The following is a 23,420-nucleotide window of genomic DNA, read 5'->3' on the forward strand; positions in this document are numbered from 1 at the left end:
CTGTTTTATGTTTTAGTTCCTGCATAGGTTAATTCCTCTAGCTAGGAAACATCTCATTATCCACTCAATTTGTTTTAATTTTTCATGACGGAATGGTATTTCATGAGAAAAATCAACAAGAAAGTACAAATTAAATTCTACTACATTTTTCTATGGCATCCTTATACTTAGAAAAATGTTTACAGTTAATCACTCAAGTTTTATATATTTAGTGTATACAGATTATAAGTTTTTGAATGGAAACTCTGAGATGTTCAGAAAACATGTGACTCATCAAAAAATAATTGGCCAAATATTTGCTGTGGAGGAGGCATTTACTATGTGTTTACTAAAGGAAAGATTCTTTCCTGACTTGTCATCGTCAGATGACTGAAAAAGCATGCTGAATTTGGTGAAATTCCTTGGTGCTTCTCCAACATAATCTTAGTATAAGAGAATTTCTTTCTGGGACATTCTTACCTCAGATATTCTGTTGGCCATCTTCTTTACTTTTTATTTTTTCCATTTTATCTTAATGAAGGCTAGCCAGAACTCATCCTGCTGATTCAGTTCTGCCATTTCTTTTAATAATAGCACTCACAACTTTCTAACATTATAATTAATTTTAGGATCTTTTGTGTTTGCCCTCCCTGCTGAATATTAATCCTAGGGTAGAAATCAAATTTTTAATATTATTGGTCAATACTGTATTACTGCCATAATATTTAGCACATAGATATATCTAAGCTATCTAGTTTTTAAAATGTAACTGCCAAATTAATATATTCCAAGAACATAAAGAGGCTTTATTAAATCTTCTATAATAAAGCCCTACATAGTTTTCCCTAGCATTAAGAGAAATGTAAACAGGTGGATCAAAAGAAACATTTTTATATGCTCCACTTTTCCAGAAGGAAAAATATGACTATATTTTGTATGTTTATGATCTAAATAAAAATGTCCATTTGAATCAAGAGGAAAGCTAGTCAAGTATGAGTAGGAGCAAACTTCTGTTTTCCAGTATCACTTGCCAAATAAAAAATAGAGAAAACTAAGTAACTGAATTTATCTTTGATCCTTCCTGACAACTTAAATCACTTGGCATATTGAAATACTTTTTGCAATTTCCAGTGATTTTCTTAAAACCTACTACTATCCATTATTCAATGCACATAAAGTCAACTTAGATCTAAGCATTTTGAGAGAATTTTATAATTTTAATAAAACCATGAGTACTTCAGTATTTGCTTTCAGGTATACATTAAAGGTATAGCACAAATTATGGTAGTAAGAATAATCTCATAGAAAATTCGCATGGTTTTCTCCTTGTTCTGCTCTTATGTGCTGTTTTGATTCTCAACTCCCTACAATTTATCTGCAAACAAGACCTTAGTATAACAGTGATGAAATTCAGTTATCAACCACACAACCTTTTAGTCGATCACAGCTATGGCTTTTTAATATTTCTTTAGTCCTGGTTTTAAAACAAAAGTTGTATGATTTATAAATAAATATTTATTGTAGTTCTGGAGGCTGGGAATCTAAAGATAAATGTGACAGTAATTTCCATCTCTAAGAGAGGCTATTCCCTGGGTTCAAAGGCTGGTATTTTTTTTTTTTTTTTTTTTTTTTTGGTTTTTGGGCCACACCCTGTGACGCTCAGGGGTTACTCCTGGCTATGCGCTCAGAAGTTGCTCCTGGCTTCTTGGGGGACCATATGGGACGCCGGGGTATCGAACCGCGGTCCGTCCTAGGCTAGCGCAGGCAAGGCAGGCACCTTACCTCCAGCGCCACCGCCCGGCCCCAAAGGCTGGTATTTTTACCATTCCTTTACATGGAAGAAGAAATAAGAAAATCCTCTGAGGATATTTTGTAAGGGGCAAGTCTCATCCCTGAGGGCTCTCATGACCTAATCTCTTCTCAAAATTTCCACCTTCAAATATAATCACATTTAGATATTGTTTACTTTAGCTCCTGGAAATAATTAGTGATAATGGTGGTAACAAAAGGACATTAAAATTGGGGTTAGGATTTAATGTATACATAGCATTCATGACAAACATGACTCACAAGGTTTTATGACTTAGATTACTCTGAAGTAATTCTAGTATTTATGTCTGGTAACAGCTACATTCTCCTTCACTAACTCTACTCTCTCAACACCACCTTTATCAACACATCATACCCCAAATAATCTCCATGCTACTATTGCTATATAGGCCATCCAAATATTTTTGTAACAAATTTTTTTACTGAGGTGATATTTGTTTAAAAGAATATTAGGTTGTTATGTTCTAAGAACACATGTTACTACACCATACCCCTAGCGAAAGTGCTAATATCCCTTGACCACAAGTTCTCTTTTTTATTTTTGTTTTTTTTTTTAGTTGATTTTTCTTTCTATTTGTTTTAGGGAACACACCAGTTATTTCTGCCCTCAGGAATCACTCCTGATTCATGATAATGTATCATATGGAATGATGCCTTAACTTTTTTTTTTAATCCTGGTGGGCCACATGCAAGGTAAGGAACTTTACCTGCTATATTATCTCTCCAGCCCTAACCAGAAGTGATTGTACCATGTCAGCCAACTATTTTACTACCCTTTCCTAAACATAGCTTTAAGTATTCAGTCTTAATTCTTGGTTTCATGGAATATCGTGCCTTCTCTTTTTATGCCCCTTTATATATATAAACATGGATGTGTGAGATGTGAAATATTTCTTGTTATTTATTTGCTTAGAATGATTGTTTCCAGTTTCAGCCAAATAAAAAGGAAGTTTTAATCTTCTAATGCTGGAAAACCAACTTTTATGACATTATTTTTCATACTTCTATCATTACTATTTATTTCCAGGAGAGAGGCAAACAAAATCTGCTTTGTTTGTCCTTCCTTGACGTAGTATCACCAACATTTCTGGAGAAGTAAAGCTTAAGTAAAGCATAAGAAAGCTGTAATCTTGTACTAATGACTGGTCAAATCAATCAGGAAAACCAAGGCAATTCCAAAGCATTTTAGGACAGTTCTTAGAAAAAAATTCTTTTTCAAAAGTAAACAAGGCAGGCACAAGCAAGTGTGCTTGTGGCACAAGTTTCCATAGTAAATTTTGGCAGAACTCCTATATGCTACAATGTCTCTGATTCCCTCTTGGTCTGAATAGTTTTGAACTACCAAATAATTTAAAAAAACAGGGCAAACTAAATATGTGTATGGTACTTTAACTGTAAACATCCATTTAAGTTTAATTTGTATATAAATCTGGGAAACTCCTACAACTAAATTTCTAGTATAAGTAAAAGTAATATAAAGTATGCATACATATAGAGGACATACTACATCAAAATTCTCTTTGAAGCAAAGAACGAAGGTGCTATTTGCTTCCAAATTGTCCTTCATACCCATTTACTTATTTCTTTAATGTTGATATATTTATAATGAGCTCTCAGTAAACTTGCTCATCTTTTACTCTAGTTTTTGAGACATTCCCTCTAAGAATTAGACTCTGCATTTGTAAATATGAAACTGTTAATGTTAGGGCCAGAGAGAGAGAACATTGAATAAAGAAAGCTTCTGCCACAAATGGTTTCCTATTACTATCAGAAATGGTACCGAGAAATCAGTAAAAGACCCTTCGGGTATGACCCCCAAACCCAAAATAAAATAGTCTCAAACTATTGATGTCTTCAAAATTAACTTGTTTTTATGAAGTGTAAACCCTCCCAGTTAGTTCTTTTATACATAGTCATAAGTGAATATGTTATAGAAAAAAAGAAAATATTAAAATTTGAACAAAAAATTGAGTCTAGGTTTCTAAAATAAATTAGAAACAACATTGTCAAATTGATTAATACAGTTGTAATTAAGCTCATAAAAAACCTGATTTGACTCTCAGTCCCACACTATATATTGTTCCATATATTGTTTTAAGAGTATAGATCTTTTTTTTTTGAAAAATGTCATAGGCATCATAGAGATTGCATTAAATTTGTACAATGCTTTGGGAAGTATTGTTATTTTAATGTTGTTAATCCTCCCAATCTATGAGCAGGGTATGTGTTTCCATTTCTTTGTGTCCTCTTTTATTTATTTGTTTTGTTTTGTTTTGTTTTTGGCCACACCCATTAGATGCTCAAGGGTTACTTCTGGCTAAGCGCTCAGAATTGCCCCTGGCTTTGGGGGACCATATGGGACGCTGGGGGATGGAACCGCGGTCCTTCCTTGGCCAGCACTTGCAAGGCAGACACCTTACCTCTAGCGCCACCTCTCCAGCCCCCTCTTTTATTTCTTGAAACAGTGTTTTGTAGTTTTCTTTGTATAGGTCTTTCCTCTCTTTAGTTAATTTCAAAGTACTTGCATTTCTGAGGCATAATTGTGAATGGTAATATTTTTAATATTTCTATTCTCTTTCATTATTTGTTTTTTTTGTGTGTGTGTGTGTGTGATTTTTGGGTGACACCCAGGGGGTGCTCAGGGGTTATTCCTGGCTCCAGGCTCAGAAATTGCTCCTGGCAGACACGGGGGACCATATGGGACACAGGGATTCGAACTGATAACCTCCTGTATGAAAGGCAAACATCTTACCTCCATGCTATCTCTCCGGCCCCTCTCTTCCATTATTTGTGTATAGAAAAACCATGACTTTTGCATATTAATTTTGTGGCCTGGCACTTTACTATATAAATCTATTGTTTCAAGAACTTTTGGAGGAGTGTTTAGGATTTTCTCAATATAGTATCATGTCATCTGCAAACAGTGAGTGCTTGAATTCTTTTGGATGAACTTGATATTTTTACTTGCCTAATTGCTATGGCAAGTACTTACAGAATATTTTAAATAAAAGTTGTGAGAGTGGGAAAGCTTGTTTTGTACCAGATTTTTCCATGGACTTGTTGTAAATAGTTCAGATATATTGAGGATGGTTCCTTAAATTCCCATCTTGTTGAGAGTATTATTATGAATTGGTGCTGAACTTCTCAAATGTTTTATTTGCATCTACACTATAATTATATAATATTTATATTATCTTTTATTGATATGGTATATTATCTTGATTAACTTGCATACATTAAGCTATCCTTGCATCTCTGTAATGAATCCTATTTGGGCTTTGTGCAGGACTTTCTTGATTAACTGTTGGATTTTATTTATTAGTATTTTGTTGAGGATATTCATATCCATGTTCCTCAAGGACATTGGCCTTTATATTCTTTCTCTACGTTATCTGTCTGTTGTTTTATTAGAGTGATGTTAGCTTCATAGGAATGTTCAGGAGTGATTCTGTTTCTTTTAATACCTGGAAGAACCTGCAAAGTATTGGCAGTAAATCCACTTTAACAGTTTGAAATAATTCATTATTAAAACCATCTGGATTTTAAAAACCTTTGTTTTTTTGGGAACACTTTGATTATCATTGTAAATTCCTTGGGTAATGATAGGTCTATTCTAATGGTCATATTATCTTGGTGAATGTGGGAGGTTATATGAGTTCAATAATTCATTATTTCTCTCATTTCATGGCATAAAGATTCTCTGATATCTGATTGCCCTTTGAATTTCTGTAGTATCTGTAGTGATAACTCCCTTTCATTTCTGGTTCAATTTATTATGGTTGTCTCCCATTGTTAATTTTTCTAGTGGTTTATCAATCTTGTTTTTTTTTCAAACAATCATCCTGCTTTTATATACCTTTCAGTTGGCTGTTTTGGTGTCCTGTACATTAATTTCTGATATAAGTTGTATTATTTTCTTCCTCTTGCTAGCTTGTAGAACATTTTGTTGGTTATTTTCCAATGTCTTAAACTGTGCTACTAAATTATCTAGATAGACCCTTTCTTCCTTTGTGATAAATGCTTGCAAAGCTACACATTTTGCTCTTAGTATCACTTTTCATATGTACCACAATTCTGATAATTCCTGTCTTTATTCTCATTTATTTACAGAAATCTTCTAATTTCCTCTTTGATTTCCTCACTGACTCATTGATTATTCAATAGTGATCTGTTTAATTTTGAGGTGTTCAAGTTATATTTGTTTCTGTTTGTAATTTCCTTCTATTATCAGTGGATCATGGTCTGAGAAGATAGTTGATACAATTTCTATCCTCCTGATTTTATGAAGGCATGTTTTATGGCCCAGTATGTGCTCTATCTTGAAGAATATCCCATGTCCATTGGAAAAGAATGTGTATTCAACTTTTGAGGAGTGAAAGCTCTATGTATATCAGCTTAACCCCACTTTTTCATTTCTTCCTTTAAAGTCAATATATATCCTTGTATAGTTTTAGCCTTATTGATCTATCAAGACGTAACAGAGCACTGCTAAAGTCTCCAACAATTATTGTGTCCTGTTGATCTCTTTTTTCATGTCTACTCAAAGTTGTTTTCACTATTTTGCTGACCTCTCCTTTGGTGCATATTTGTTTAGGAGTGTTATATCTTCCTAACGTAGCTATCTCTTGATTATGTAGAGATTACTCTCTCTGTCTCTTATAAACATTTTAAGCCAGAAGTCTATGTTGTCCTATTTTACTATGTAAAATTTTAACTTATTTTAATATTTCCTAGCCTATTAATAGGAGTTGTTTACTTGAAGGTTTGTATTCCAACCTATGACTTTGAATCTGTTTGCTCTGACTATTCAAATGTGTTTCCTGCAGGCAGCAAAATGTTTGGTTCAATTTTCTCATCCATTTTGCCACTCTGTGTCTCTTAAATGGTTCATTTAGTCCATTGATATTGAGAGAAATATTCATCATGGGACTTTGGCTATCCTTTTTTAAAAATTTGGTGTGGTTGTGGGGTTTGTATTGCCTGAAAGTAGACCCTTAAATACTTCTTTGAAGGTTGGTTTTGAGTTAAAAAGTGCTTGAGCTCTTGTTTTACTGCAAAGCTGTGTATCCTTCCTTCAAACTTGAAAGAATGTCTGGCTAGTGAAATATTGTTGATGAGGCATTTATTTCATTCTTTTTTGTTCGTTTTTCACTATATCCCACCAGTTCCTTTAGGTCTAGAGGACTGTTTGTAATTAAACATCTGTAAATCTTAAGTTTGCTTCTTGCATGGAATTTCCCTATTCAATCTTGCTGTTTTCATCCTTGTGATTAGAAAATGCTTTGGGGTGTTTTATTAGGGTCTCTTTTAGCTGGTACTATTCAGGCATCCACTATATGCATACAAGCATTCTTCAGCTCTGGGAACTCCTCAGCAATTATGTCTTTGACCCTTGCTTATTCATAAGGGTTTTCTTCCTGGTTCTCTGGATCACCAATGATTCTTATGGGTTTTTTTTCTGTTAAATTCATCCCAAAGGTCTATTGTTTTCTATTAATTATTTTGCAAATATTTGTCATCCTCTGTTCTCCTATTTTAAGATTTTTTTCAAGTTCTTCTGTTAAATGGATGTGTTATACAGCTCATCTTCCTGTTCTGTGATTCTGTCCTCAGTAGCTGTTACTCTACTGGTGAGGTCTTCCAGTGAGTTTTTCATTTTTGCCTACTAAATTTTTCAGTTCTGATATTTCTGTTTGAAGTTTTATCATTTATACTCTCACATCCTTTTGAGTCTTATTTACTGTTAATTCCATGATTTCTTTGGGCTCTTTGAACATCCCCAACATTTCCTCTCTAAAGGTCTGATCAGAGAAGCAATATAGGTAACTGATGTTAGTTAGGTCTTTAGAACAACCATCTTTGTTCACTAAGTGTGGTAGGGTATCTGCATTGCTTTCTCACTGTGACATTTGTTGTGTCGGTTTTTTTTAAGTGTTGTGGTGAGATCTCTTGACTAAAAGAAATGTGCAGCCACAAAGTAAAGCAGAGCACCCACACTGTTAAGATTTTTTGGTCATAGTCGCCTCAGTTCAAAATAGAGCTTTTGAGTCTAATCCCCACTCACAACTAACAGTTGCTGCCACTGCAGCTGGTCACCAGACCTTTCTTTTATCACAGCCACATTCTTGTCTAAATATGATATTTTAGAGACAAGGTATTAATTAATATTATAGTTAAGGCATTAGTTAATTATAAATACATTAAATGTATTAATTAATTTTAAACGCTTTAAAGTTATTAATTAATTTAATACAAATAATGAATATGCATATATTTTAGAAGATTTTTATTTTAAACACCATTTTTTTTTGGTTTTTGGGCCACACCCGGCGGTGCTCAGGGGTTACTCCTGGCTGTCTGCTCAGAAATAGCTCCTGACAGGCACGGTGGACCATATGGGACACTGGGATTCGAACCAACCACCTCTGGTCCTGGATCAGTTGCTTGCAAGGCAAACACCGCTGTGCTATCTCTCTGGGCCCTAAACACCATTTTCATTCCTTGGAAATAACTTTACACAATAGCGTACAATGGATTCTGTAACAGATATTATATGACACATGTCTCCTAGAAAAATCTGTTTGAGATATGATCCTCAAAGACTTTTGTAAACAAATATTATCATTAACAGAAACAAGTGCTTATATAGCCTATAATATTCGGTTATTAATCTCATTAGAACTATTTCTATTTAGTCTGCATTACACACAATATGTAATTATAGCTAAAAATATAAGGTGAGGTAAAATCTTTTGGTTTGAAAATTAAGAGTCTCCAAGCAAGTATTACATAGATCATCAACTAAGTACAATGTCTTTTTGTGGTTAGAGAAATCTTATTTTGGCAAACCTCCAAATAAGAACAGACTTAAAATATAAGAATGGGGAATATCCCTTAATATTGTAGAGTGAAAAGGACTTACCAGAGAAAGATCTTTATATATATAGATAGATATAGATATCTTATCTGCTTCATTTAATTATAAAGAAAACCCACAAAAAAGCATTTTTGAACTTAATTTTTCACAGTGTAGCAGCTATTCTTGAATTTATATCATATATCTCCATACCTATTTCCTATGTGTTCTACAAATTATATATAATCATACATAGTATAATATTTAATTATAGTCATGTAAATTCTCACTGTTAATTTAAAACCTGTGATATTTTAAATATATTACTTGTGCATACTAAGATAGCTATCATATTATTAAATATGCTTTATTAATATATATTTACTTGCATAGAACACACTATAATTCATGAAATGTTTTACAGAATATACTCTAGTAACTTGTTTAAAACCCTGAAAGGCTATAATTAACAGATTATATGTATTAGAATGCTGCAATGTCTTCATCTGTTCATCAAAGAATACACAGAATTAAATATTTTAGTCACATATTTTAAAAAATTTTCTTGTCCAACCCAAACTTCATTATATGCAGGTAAATTAATAAATCATGAAAACCCAACCATCATAACACTAGCAATAACAAGATAAGAAAAATCGTATAGGAAAATGAACAAATTCAATAAAGTGATGATATAAAGAACTTTTCTCAATATAATTACAGTCATTAACCAAGGATATGCAGTTAACTTCTTACTCAACAATGAAATGGAAAGCCTACCCTTACAGTTAGGCACAAGACAAGATTGACCACTCTCACCACTTTAAGCAATATAATATTCAATGTCTTCACCATAGGAATTAGGCAATAAAGAGATATTAAGTTCACTCATGTTGAAAAATAACTTAAACTACTCCTATATGATGATGGCATGATTTTAAAATTAGAAAACTCAAAAGACTACCAACAACTGTTAGAAGTAATAAAATTTTACATTTGGCAGGTTAAAATGTCAACATGAGAAACACATAGCAATTTTATATGCAAATAATAAAGTAAAAGAGACAGTGATATCTGGCTACCATCATCTGAAGAAATGCTCAATTATAAGCTTTGATTATACCTAAAATGGATGGTTTTAAGAGGGAAGTAATGACTGGAGGTGCATGGTGGGAGCGTTGCCAGCCATCAGGTGCTAAGAGCATGTGATTGCATACCTGACTGTCTTTTGAGGTGTTTTAGGCAGTAGCACAAACATTCGTTTCTGGGGCCCTTCAACCAACACACTACTAATAAACATTTATTTTTAAAACAGGCAGACCATCTGTTAACTTGGGAAATATCAAGGGCATATTTTATAGCAATCCTCCTGTGGACAATTTGAAAGAATTCTGGAAGAACCTCAACTCAAGATAGAAAAACAACTTTGTTTTAAAACATTAATTTGACATTTAATAAATTTGTTGAGCCATAAAAAAAGACAGTGATAAAAAAAATCTATTTATGGGGCCGGTGAGGTGGTGCTAGAGGTAAGGTGTCTGCCTTGCAAGCGCTAGCCAAGGAAGGACCGTGGGACCGTGATTTGATCCCCCAGCGTCCCATATGATCTCCCCAAGCCAGGGGCAATTTCTGAGCGCTTAGCCAGGAGTAACCCCTGAACATCAATTGGGTGTGGCCCCCCAAAAATAACTATAATTCAAAATATCAAACTTTATGAGAATGATGAAATATTTATACAATGAAAACTAAAAATCACTAAAATAAAAGATCTAAGAAAATAAAAACCTGGGGTCAGAAGCTGTGGTGCAAGCGGTAGGGCATTTGCCTTGTGTGTGCTAGCCTACTATGGACTGTGCTTTGATTCCCAGTGTCCCATATGATCCCCCAAGCCAGGAGTGATTTCTGAGCATATAGCCAGGAGTAAACCCTGAGTGTCCCCAGGTGTGGACCAAAATGCGACAGAAAGAAAGAAAAGAAAAGAAGAAAGAAAGAAAGAAAGAAAGAAAGAAAGAAAGAAAGAAAGAAAGAAAGAAAGAAAGAAAGAAAGAAAGAAAGAAAGAAAGAAAGAAAGAAAGAAAGAAAGAAAGAAAGAAAGAAAGAAAGAAAGAAAGAAAGAAAGAAAGAAAGAAAGAAAGAAAGAAAGAAAGAAAGAAAGAAAGAAAGAAAGAAAGAAGAAGAAAGAAGAAGAAAGAAAGAAAGAAAGAAAGAAAGAAAGAAAGAAAGAAAGAAAGAAAGAAAGAAAGAAAGAAAGAAAGAAAAAAGAAACCTAGCCCCTGTTGATGTATCAGAAGAACTGATATTGTCAAATTGACAATTGTACCCAAATCTCTATACAAATTCAATGCAGTCCCTATTAAAATATCCATGACTTTTGGGGGAGGGAGGTTTTGGACCACATCTGGTGGCACTCAGGGGTTAGTCCTGGATCTGCATTCAATAATTATTCCTGGCAGGCTCAGGGAATCATAAAGGATGCCAGGGATTGAACCGAGGTCAGTCACATGCAAGGTAAATTGCCCTGTACAATCATGCCAGCCCCTATCCATGACATTTTTAAGACATATATCAAATGCTGTTGAAAACTTAGAGTAATGAAACCTTCTGAATAACCAAAGCAATCCTAAGAAAATGTTGAAACTTCTCCTTCCCCAAACTGTAAACTATACTATGAAACTATAATAATTAAAACAATATGATACTAGAATAAATACAAACTCAAAAAAACTGAACAGAATTGGGAAACCAGGCATATGCTCAGTTGTATGGATAGCTAACTTTTGAGAAAAGAGGAGAGTATAAAGTGAAGTAAGAAAAGCCCCTTCAGTATTGATGTTGGGTATCCAGTATATGGTATTGGGAAAATTAGTTAACTGATTAGTCAGTCACAGGTAAAAACAAAACAAACAAAAGAAACCCTTAGACCTGTATTTCATACCATGAACTAAACATTTAAAATGGATTAAAGGCATGGACATCAGAACTGAGTTTATAAATATTTTGGAGAAAACATAGGCAAATCACTCAGGATGTCAAATCCAGAGGCATCTTTAATGATTCAATGCCTTTGGCCAAGGAAATGGAGCTGAAAATAAACAAATAGTACTACAAGGACTGGAAGGAAGTTACAGTAGTTTGGGTGTTTGCGTTAAATGTGGCCAGCCTGATTTAATCCTTATACCCCATTTGGTCCTACAAGCACTGCTAGGTATGGTCTCTGACCACACAGCTAGTGGGAAGTTCTAAGCACAGCAAGGTGTGCCCCCCCCCCAAAAAAAAAACAAAAATAAAAGATAAAATGGGGGTAGAGGTGACTTAATCAAATGTAGAAATTTCTGTCTCAAGCATGTGCACACACACACATACAAACACACACACAGAATCAGAATAAAAAGATAATCCCCATCCCATAAGAAAATATTTGCCTACCACTCACCTCATAAAGGGTCAATGTCCATGCTATATTAAACATTTTTTGAAACTTAGTAAGTAAAAAAAAAAAACAAAAACAAAAACAAAAACAATCAGGACTAGAGACAACATTAGTAAATTTTTTTGTATTTAACGAACCCAGACTCAGTTCTCAACACCAAATATGGTCCTCTGTACCCCACCAGGAGTGATCCTTGAATACAAATTCAGGAGTAATCCCTGAGTACCACATTATATGGACAAAAACCAAACAATCAGAAAATCAATTAGTATATTCAGAAATGGAGAGAAAAACAGAAATTTCCTCTACTTACAAATGTACAATAGATATATGAAAAAAATACTTTTCATCACTTATTACCAGGGAATATCAAAACAACAATGAGATATCACTGTACACCAGTGATATTAACGCACATCAAAAATAAGAATCTGTTGGCATGGAGGTAGAGAAAAAAAACCCTCATTCAATGTTGGTATAAATATTACCCGATTAAACCTTTTTGGAAAAAAAAATATGAACACTTTCACAAAACTAAAATTGAGCATATGACCATATGACCTAATAATTCAATTGCTGAGTATTTAGGTCCTAAAATTCTATTCAGAAAATACTTTTGTACTCTTGTGCTCATTGTAGCTAAAATAAAGTATACAAGAACAAGTGACTGAAAAAAAATTGAGTATACTTACACAATATGCTACTTCTTGGATATTATAAATGACAAATCATGAAATTTGCCACAGATGGATCTGGAGAGCTTCATACTGATTGAAGTTAGTCAAGAGAAGATGGATAGAGAATAATCTATTTTATTTGCAGGATATATAGAACATAATAAGGGAATAACAAATGGTCAAAGGTAATAGAATATAAGAACAGGTCTATAGAAGTGAACTTAACAGTGGAGGGGAAATTCTATTATTAATAGTACAGTGAATCATAATGTCTAAAAAAAAAACTTAAGAAAAAAATTAGGAACAATACCCTCCAGACTCAAAACTGTATGTATTATAAAAAATAGTTATTAAATTACTAAGCAGCATGATATGAACTAGAAACAAAAACATACACCAAGAATATAGAAATAAATTCTAAAATAAATTCACACATACACAGACACCTAATTAACCACAAAGGATACAAGTTCATATAATGGAAGAAGAAAAGTATTTTAAAACAACTTTTATTGGAAAACTGGAGAGTCACATACCAAGAAACAAAGGAAAATAAATAAATTAAATCACTGACATACAAAATAGTTAACACACAAATTTTACACAAAAGGATTACAAACTTAATTTTTATAACAAAAATCATAAAATATATGGAATAAAACATGTATGATATTTAAGACTCAAGTATAAGAAATGTATTAGAAGACTCAACTTCATTGTCAAGACAAACAAAAAAATATTTTTTTATTTCTTTATTTAAGCACAATAGTTAAAAATGTTTGTAATTGGGTTTCAGCCATAAAATGCACACACACCCTTTCCTGTCACCATTGTCCCACCATTTTTTGCCTCCTCCCACCTTCTATCTATCTTCAAGACAGGCACTGAATTTCTCTAACCATCTTTGTCATGGTAGCTGATAATGTAGTTACTTCTTTAACTGCTCTTACCACTATTTGTGATATAGTTGTTATCATGGGCTGGTCCTTCCAGCCCGTATCTCTATTGAAATTGAAAGAATTTAGAGAAAAATATCTAATTTGATAACTCAGGAACAATCTGTTGAAAGGCAGAAGGGAAAAATGTAGAAGTATTTTACTTTTGGGGGGCTGTGCCACTTTCCCTATGTTTCCATTTATTCATCAACCGGTAACTCTAAACTTATTCCTTTTGGATGTCTAGATTACAAAGATCAAGCTGATTAAACCACTGGCCAATGTAAATTGTTTCAAATTTCAATAATTCCACATATATACACACATACCTAGAAACTGGGACTGAAAGTTCTAATTCTTATATTTGTTGGCTGATACTTCTGGCAATCAGCCTCAGTACTTAGGTGTGATTCAAAAGTCACTTCATTCACACAACAAAAGAAACCTTTATGATTCTCCATATCTAGAAATTTCCAAAGGTTTTCTCGGAGTCAATGCTAAAATAGAAAGGAGACCAAATGTATATGTATTTTTTTACTAAAGCACAATTTCATAGTGGTGAAGCCTGAAATTCTACTCTCTGAATATCCCCAAGTGCTTATTAGTAAATGTATTATCAATCCTAAAACCTTTCTTACTGGAAAATTTCTCATATGCTGTTATGTCTGTTGAAAACAATTATCTGACTAACAATTACTATTCTGTTTTAAAGACAAAAATATATAACTATGATAAAGTAAGTTTCTAAAAGTCATAGATTAAAGATCAAAACCTTTTTATAAAATCTAATTAAAAGAGTATACAATTGTATGCATGTAACAAGATAAATGTTTCCAACAATATGTATATTTAATTCTTCTAATTTTATTATTTATTTTGTTTGGGACCAATTCAATATTATTCAGTGCTTATTACTGGCTCTTTCTCAGGAATTTCTCCTGGCAGGGAATGGAGGATTATACCTGGTAACAAGAATCCAATCTGGGACTTGAACATGTCAGACAAACATCCTGCAAACTATTCTATCTCTCAGGCCCATATGTGTAGATTTCCTAACAGAATTTTATACTATCAAATTTTATACTATCAAATACTAACACAAATCTCAAATAGATCATGAAAATAAGACCTGATTTTTTTTGCCTACATATTGTCATAGCCAGCAATTATCATTAAATACTATTTAATTTACAGTCTCTCTGATGCCATTTCCTTGGATAAATGATAAACATGTAACAGGATTTTTTTTGTTATTATAGGTTAAAGTAAAATAAAATGAAGCTGTGAAAAGAGTTCTATTTTCCTAGAAAAAAATTAACTACACAGTCTTTGGAAACATAAAAAAAGAACTATTCTCCATCTTTTTTGTTTGTTTGTTTATCGGTTTGGGGGCCACACCCAGTAGTACTCAGAGATTACTCCTGGCTCTGCACTCTGGATCACTCCTGACAGACTCTTGAAGCCATAGGGATTCCAGATAGGATCAAACTCAGATAGGTCGTGTGCAATACAAATGCCCTACCCACCGTACATCCAGACCAAGCATCCTCCATCTTGATTTATAAACTTTGTATGTGAAGTCCCAGATGTGACATACCCTAAGTTAAATTCAAATTAAATATTTGAGGCTTTACTTCAGATTTTATTTGATGCAAGGAAAAAGCCGTAAATGAGTTTGCAGTAACTTCATCCCATTTATCAGTTTACGAGCTAGAAAAGAAGAATTATGATAATAAACAGAGAACACGTTGGTATTCCTAGTCTTAGTTGTCCTTCTGTTGTAAGCACTAGCATTAGTTCCCTTGTGTTCAGAAGTATAAAGTGTCAAAGTATCAACTAGGTTCAGCAAGTCAGAAGCAACTAAAAAATAAATGGAAATCCCAGGACCACCCTAGATAGTTTCTGGAATCAATTGAAGCAGAGATGAAATGTATGAGAAAGGCAGGGAGGGCTCCTCATTCATAGGAAAACCATCACCATGAAATAAAATAAGGTTGTACACCAATTGTGAACTCTAGCAGCAGGATACTTTTAGCCAATCACACCTCAGCAGAGACCCCTAAACCTCCCCTAAGAACAACACAGTTGCCTTAAAACCAAGATAGCTCAAGATCAATAATTTGACCTCTTGCAAACCAATACCCTGAGATAATCAGCATTTTATTTCAATGCTAGTGCTACCTTAGGAAATAGAAAAGGAATAAATAGACAATGTCTATGTATTAGTCAAAAGATAGATTATGGTGTGAGAAATAGCTCAAGAGGTGGAACACATGTGCAAGTCCTTGAGATTGCCCACCAGTACTGCATGGCATCCTGGACATCACTGGGGATAACTCTGGAAGAGAATGAGCACTGCCAGTGGTGACATTAATGTAGTCATACTGAACTAAGTTTTACCCTGATTGGCCCTTATCCAAAAATTCAGTATCCGTAAGAATCCCAAGTTCTTCCAACCTGGCAAGTTTCAAGTTGCAGATTAGCCGAATGTGCTTGAGAACCACAACTAAGAGCTGTCCAAAGGCAAGTATGTGTGCAAGTGTGCTGTAAAGAAATGCATTCTCAGAGTAAAACCATCAAGTGTATAAGCACTGCAACCTGAAGTGCAATACACAGCAAGCAACACAAAAAATACTCAAATTCAAATACCACAATCAAGTATAGTGAGACCCTCAGTCATGAAATTTAAAAAATTTAAAATACTTAAATTAAAATGGGGAAAGAGGATGAAGTGAATAATTATTTTGTTTGTTTTTTGGAGCTACACTCTGTTGTGCTCAGAACTTATTTCTGGCTCTGTACTCAGGGATCACTCGTGATTGGGCTCTGAGCACCATACAGTGTGCTAGAAATCTAACCTGGATCTGCCACATGCAAGGTAAACACCCTACCTGCTGTACTACATCTTTGGCCCAGTAAATTTTAACTGTATGTTAGTGTTTTGTTTGCTTCTACGATATAGTACAGATGGCATCAGTTGGAGAGATAATAGCGGGCAGGGCCATACTAGCTATGGAATAAATATTTTCTTTGGACACTAAAACAGCACAAATAAAATTTTAAACTAGTCCAGTAACAATGCATATTTAAAATTCAAAGCAAAGCACATAAATAATTCTCTTTAAAAACTCTTTTTACCTATTTCTATTTTTTCTTTTCACTACCGTCTCACCCCAATGTTTTCTGCCTATGAAATAAGATACTAGAAACAGAAGAAAGAAAAATAGATCTTGAAAGTAAATGAGTATTTGTTCTAATCTGCTGTTACCTCGTTTGAGTACCAAAACAAAGAAATTTTATCTTTCTGCACTTTACTTAACTCTATAAAATGGGGTGACATACAAATACACTTCAGTGAGTGGCGAGAAAGGGCTTTAAAAATGCTTGCAAAGCATTCTGCAAATGTTATACAATATAAATAATTCTATAATTCTATATTTTTCCAACTGTTCCCAAAAGAGAAGCAGAGCCTTGTCCTATTCTTCAGAGGTCAAGAGAGATTTAAGAGAGGAATTCCCTCCTGCTCTGTTACATTTCCTAGTACCTATTGACCAAACCAGATGTTGGCAGGTATAAAATTTAAGACAGCTGGTTAGCCAACCCCTTAGGGCTGAATGCTAGAAAAAAAATCACTTTTTTGCAGCACACTTCCTGATTCAGAATCTCTAAGCTAATTATCAGGGTTGTGATTCTCAACCTAATCATTTCTTCTATGCCTCCAGAGTAAGAATATCAAGATTAACACTTAATATGCAGAATTGTACATTGACAATATGCAGATGGCCCATGTATGCTTAAATCATTAAGGTGGCTTTGATTCCTGTTTATGTGCCTCTTAAGCTTATACAATCATCAAAAATAATTTGCAAAGTTTCTACTCCATGCAACATACTACAGAAAGACAACAAGCGGTAGCATGTCCCCCCCCCTTATTGTAATACAAAGAAGCAGCCATGTACATGGCAGTGCACATAAAATGAGCAAAGATTATAAACTCATACTATTGTTTAAGAATATGGGCAATGTTGATTGGTAGTGACAGTCACAGGTACATTATACTAGTTACAGGACCATTATATTCTTTTCTGGTCTATACAAAAGACTATCTGGAGTCTAAACCAAATCTGTGAAGGGAAGAGTGCAACAGATTTTGTTTGGCAGAGAAGACTATGGGCTTATATTGATCATAGAAGAAAGTGATTGCAAAATCTCTGAGGAAAAATAATGTAAGATTATTTCTCTGATGGCATTTAGAATCTACTTAGTGTTAAATATATGCCACCCAAGGACAAATCATTTTATATACATATCATCCCATTCACTGGATAACAGAGCAATACCGTGATTAATGAATGTGATTATCTGGGTTCCAAGCCTGTCCCACACACAAATGCTTTGCAACTTTTAGTAAGGCATTGAATGTACTGTTCCTACTGATATTAAATCATAATAACAGACCCTATTGAGTATATATACTGAATAAATTTCAAGTGAAAAAAACTCCTATGACCTCCTTCATGAATTTAACATATGAATTCAAGATAGCACATTTAATGGCTGTCACAAATATGAGTAAAACAAATGGTCAATATTGCTATCATTTAGAGATACATTTTGGGGATTTATCTAGCAAAATTTAGAATACCTATATTATTTTAAGTACTGTTGCAATTTAGATAGTATCTGATATTAAGAGATATTCCTAAAAAGTATAAAATATTACATAGGTATCCCTAAATATTTATAAATAGAATTATGTAAATTCATTTTGTATCAAGATCCTTTGAATATAAAATAGCATGCAAGTGAAAAATGTCTAAAACAATTACACCTAAGTATTCAGATCCATGATTTGATTACACCACTGACACATCAAAATTATTTTAGTTAAGAGTCTGTGAGATAGCATAGGGTAAGGAACTCAAGCTTTGGATTTTACACACAGGTCTGAAATCTAGTACTACACACACACACACACACACACACACACACACACACACGCACACGCACACGCACACGCACAACCCCAATAGCACCACCAGGAGTAGCTTTGGAGTCCTCTGAACACTACTAGGTATGACCTGGGTGGTCAACTGCCTGCCTGGCCTGATGAGTATTGTGTCATCAGGCTCTAGCCCTAAACTATGCTGCCAGTGTACTGAGTAATAGTCGACATGGGCCCCTGTCTGGCGACCATTGCTTGTGTGTCATTGCTCCAAATGGTTTCAATTATTTAACAGTATCATTATCAATTAGACAAGGAAGAATTGAAACTCTGGTACAGGAGATGATTTTAAAGAGAAAAATGTTTTAGCTCAAAAGCTTGAACTGCCAAAGATTTTCCTCATAACAAAGAGACCCATTCCTCTAGAAGTTTGCTTGGTTTTGTCATTAATGTTAAGCACTGTTTAAGAATGGTTTCCCAAAAAGTTTAATATTGAAAGGTATTTTCTATATTAACAGCAATACATGTCAAAAGCTGAAAAACATCACTAGCTGAGGAACACATGATATCTGAATGCTAAACAAGAGTCTCTGACAGTTTCAATAAGATCACTTCTTATAAGTGAAATATATGATCACTTGAATATTTATCCTTGAATGTTAATAATTAAGTATAATAACTTTCTAATTATTTTTCCAGGTCAAGAGTAATATTACAGCTTGCCATGTGCCCAGGTACAATCCCATCACCCCATATATACTCCAAATCTAATAGGAACTATCACTGAGCTCAGACCCAGAAATAAACCCTGAATACTACCAGGTGTTGTCCAAAAACTAAAAAAAAAAAAATTTGTTTTCCTTGCCCTTGTTATTGCTTTTGTTTTGTTGGTATGCACTGAGGCTGTACATATTGATGACTTAGTTTGCATAATTTAAAGGTAGTGCTTATCAAGTGTCACGCACTTTTTTTTGTTGTGCTGCTCATTACCGACATATATGTGGTTTGGGTCCAAATAGCACTGAAAGACCAGTGCTACTGCAATAAACAGCTATAAACAGGAAGACCACCAGAGTCATGCTGAGAAATTTGGGGGGAGTGTCAAGTGTTAAACTTTAACACTAATGCCTGAAAGATAGGTGCTTCATTACTGAGCTATGCCTGACATACTAAATGGAATCCCTCCTCTTGAAAATTCCTGGCAATGGGAATGTAATAGTATGTATCATATGGTAAAGTTTTTATTTTTCCAATTTCATTTAAGAGCTCTTTTTCTTAACCCTAATTAAATGGAAAGAAACAAGAATTGCAATGTATTTTGCTAAGTACCAATGACTTTAGAGCACATATTACAGATTCACTTAAATTAAAAGTTGAGTCAGGTAGAACACACAATTACATCTCTCCACCATACTCATTAAATTTTAGTTCAACAGGGAATGTTATCTTTGCTTCTGTGATTTTCCTATTATACTCATATTTTAGGGTATTTTAAGGCAACACCACTAATGTTCTGCAACATCCACTTGCAGAGCTTAAGCAAAAAGCATGATATTACCAAGAATCTGAGTTTTGTTTCTAATTTTTTTAACATGAGTATTGCTCTGGTGTGAGTTATCACAGAGTGTTTCAAAGCATCCCACGTGACTACTTGGCAAAAATCAACAGACAAAGCCGAGGTCTAAAATTCTCTCTTGGGGTCTTGCTGCAGAAAATTGTATTCCTTATAACAACTTTAGCTACCTAATTTTTCAAATCTAGCTGGAATAACAAGTGGTAAATTAGTAGATCTGTCACATGAATGTTATTTGCAATTTACTTATAGTACACCATACTTCACATTCAAGTTTTGTCTTGATGTAATTGACTTAACAAGCAAGTATTTATCACACTTACTTCTGGAAAACATTAATTACTTAGATCCTGCTGAACTTCACACAGAGATTTTAAGAAAATTTGACCAGATTACAATTGCCTAGATGACTTTCAAGACCCCAGTACTGCCAGGATGACCCATGTATCACAAGACTCAAACAGTATAGCACCCTTGAATCCTTACATTGAAGAGTAGGCCCAGTTAACTAACATTAGAGATAGGATGGGTCAGATCCCCAAATGTCCTGAGAATCACTGAGGAAGCCCTCCAAAAATTATGGAGATAATTGCAGGCAGCTAAAAGTTACATAATATTAGCAATCCTTAATATTGATGCACATTTAGGATTTCCACAATCTTATTTTTAAATATTTAAGTTGAGACCAAATATACCCATCAAAGCGCAATAATTAGGTATTTTAGAAGAAATTGTATTGTTAATGTAAAATTCAATAGTTATACCTTTTTCAAGTTGGTCAGGTTTAAATACTTCAGAGAACTATTTTTTAGTCTTCTCTATGCCCCTCTTCCCACATTCTTTCCATCCTAAGTCTCCTCCATTCCACTTATTGACCTTCTTATCATGCATCATGTCCCTCCATCCATGCTATTCTTCCCTGTGGCCCCTTGGACTATTCTGAGGCACACAGGAACTATACAGTACCTGATGAGAAATTCTGCTCCTATTTTATTTGTGATATCACCTGCTGTAGTTAAAAGGATCAACATCCTGATGGGCTATGCAATACATACCTCTTTATTTTAAAATATAATATAACATAATGACTATTTTTAATATCTGAAAATTTTAATTTTTTTCATATTTAGACTCATGGCTAAATTTGAAAGGTCAAAATTGTTTTAGGTGCTAATTTTGATCACAATTCAGTAAAAAAAATAGCATTTAATTACTTCATTTTAAATTATTAGGTGACTGGAGAAAAATCAGATAGCTTACCTTCATGTCTTATTTTCTAGAGATTTGAAGTTGGAACAATGGCTTTGAATGTCTACACACACACACACACAGGCTTTAATTCTGGTGGCCCCTAGTACCACCACCAACCTTACCACAGAAATACCAAATCTTTATCTTCAGGACAAGTATTGCCAGGAGTATATCCAGGATCCTATAGCATCACTGAAGAAATCACAAAATAAATAAACACATATATGCATAAGATGTTTGGAATATATTTATGTATAAATAAATGAATGGTTGATAGAATGGTAGCCAAAGCTGCAGGAGTAATTATATACATATAAAAGTGATGAAGTTAGAGAGATTTTATAGTGGAGAGGGCATTTGTTTTGTGTGCAGCCTACCAAGTTCGGTCTCTGGCATTCTGTATGTTCCCTTGACCACTGCCAGTGTGATTATTGAGCACAGTGCCAGGAGTAATCCCTGAGCATTACCCCATCTCTTCCCCCAAAAAATGTATGTAGGTAGTAGATTTTCATTACTTTTACTCAGTGAGTATATAGGGTAGACTCGATTTTAGAAATGTGAGCTAGAGTTCCATATCTCCTCAGCAATATTCGTTCACATTAACCTTCATGAATTTAGTATTTCTCATGCACACTGCAACTCGAGTTAAGAAAGAAATATTTCTTATCTCTACAGAGACAGAACAGCAAATAGGGTATTTGTCTTGCATGCTAACAACCCAGTTCCAATTCCCAGTACCCCATAGTCCAGCAAGCATCACCAGGAGTTATCCATGAGCACAGAGCCAGGAATAGTCCCTGAACACAGTTGTGTGTGAGCCCAACACCCCCAAGATACATTTCACTAGGTCCTGTCAACAATAGCTATCTAGTTCATCTTTTCCTCAACTCTGGAAAATTTAATAGTGCATGGAAAATATGAATATTTTAGATCCTATGTGATACTAGATTAAATCAATTTCCCTTCTAATAAGTCTTATGAAAATATTGCTGTTATTTTGAATGTGTAAAATTTGTATCACTTGTTAGTTCAAAAACCTATGCTACAAATTAAAGAAATTTTCATTGTACCTAAACTCAGTCAACAATTAGCAGTCAACAATTATCACTAGCTAACTCTGAGATAAATATTTACCATAGTTGTGCTGGCAAATATTCTATTGCTTGCAATGTGCACTCTCATTTTTTATCTACCCATGTTGCATTATATACTCTTACCAGATCTTAATTTGAATATGTAAACATGGCAAATATTAATATATGAATCTCAAAGCAATTGCATATAAAGGTAAGTTTATCAATAATATTTGATATTCACCTAATGTTATAGTACAATATAAAGAAAGAAAAAGCTAGCACTGTCATTTGGAGATTCCAAGTAATAAGCCTTTTCTCACCGCACTAAAAGTCTCAAAGTGGAGAGCTAGTACAATGGTTATTGCACTTACCTCAGACACAATCAACTCTGTTCTGATCCTAAGCACCATGTATAGTCCCTCTGAGAAATATCAGAAGTGATCTCTGAGTACATCAATAGGAGTAAGCCCTGAGCATAGTCAGGTAAACCTTCACCCGACTCCCCTTAAAACTTAGAGTAGATAAAGACTAAATGGCATTCTATATCAGGAGATTCTTTGAGACAGAAGACAAAGAATTTTATCACAACACTTCTTAGAAAAAAAAAAAAAACACCTCTACAACTTTCTGTTTGATTTTGCGGTTGTTGAATTTTTTCTTTTATTGGTTTGGTTTTGGGGTCACAAAACTATGCTCGGGTCATATTCTTGGTGGTGTTTGTGTGTGCCTTTAGGATGCTAAGAATTGAACACCTGTCAGTCACATTCAAAGTAAACATTTCACTCACTATCCTAGGCTTCATCCTTTGACCTGTGTAAATATCAATACCTCTAGCTACAGAGGCATGATTTTATTGCCATGACAAAGC

This window comes from Suncus etruscus, chromosome 2 (genome assembly GCF_024139225.1).
Source record: "Suncus etruscus isolate mSunEtr1 chromosome 2, mSunEtr1.pri.cur, whole genome shotgun sequence".
NCBI lineage: Eukaryota > Metazoa > Chordata > Mammalia > Eulipotyphla > Soricidae > Suncus > Suncus etruscus.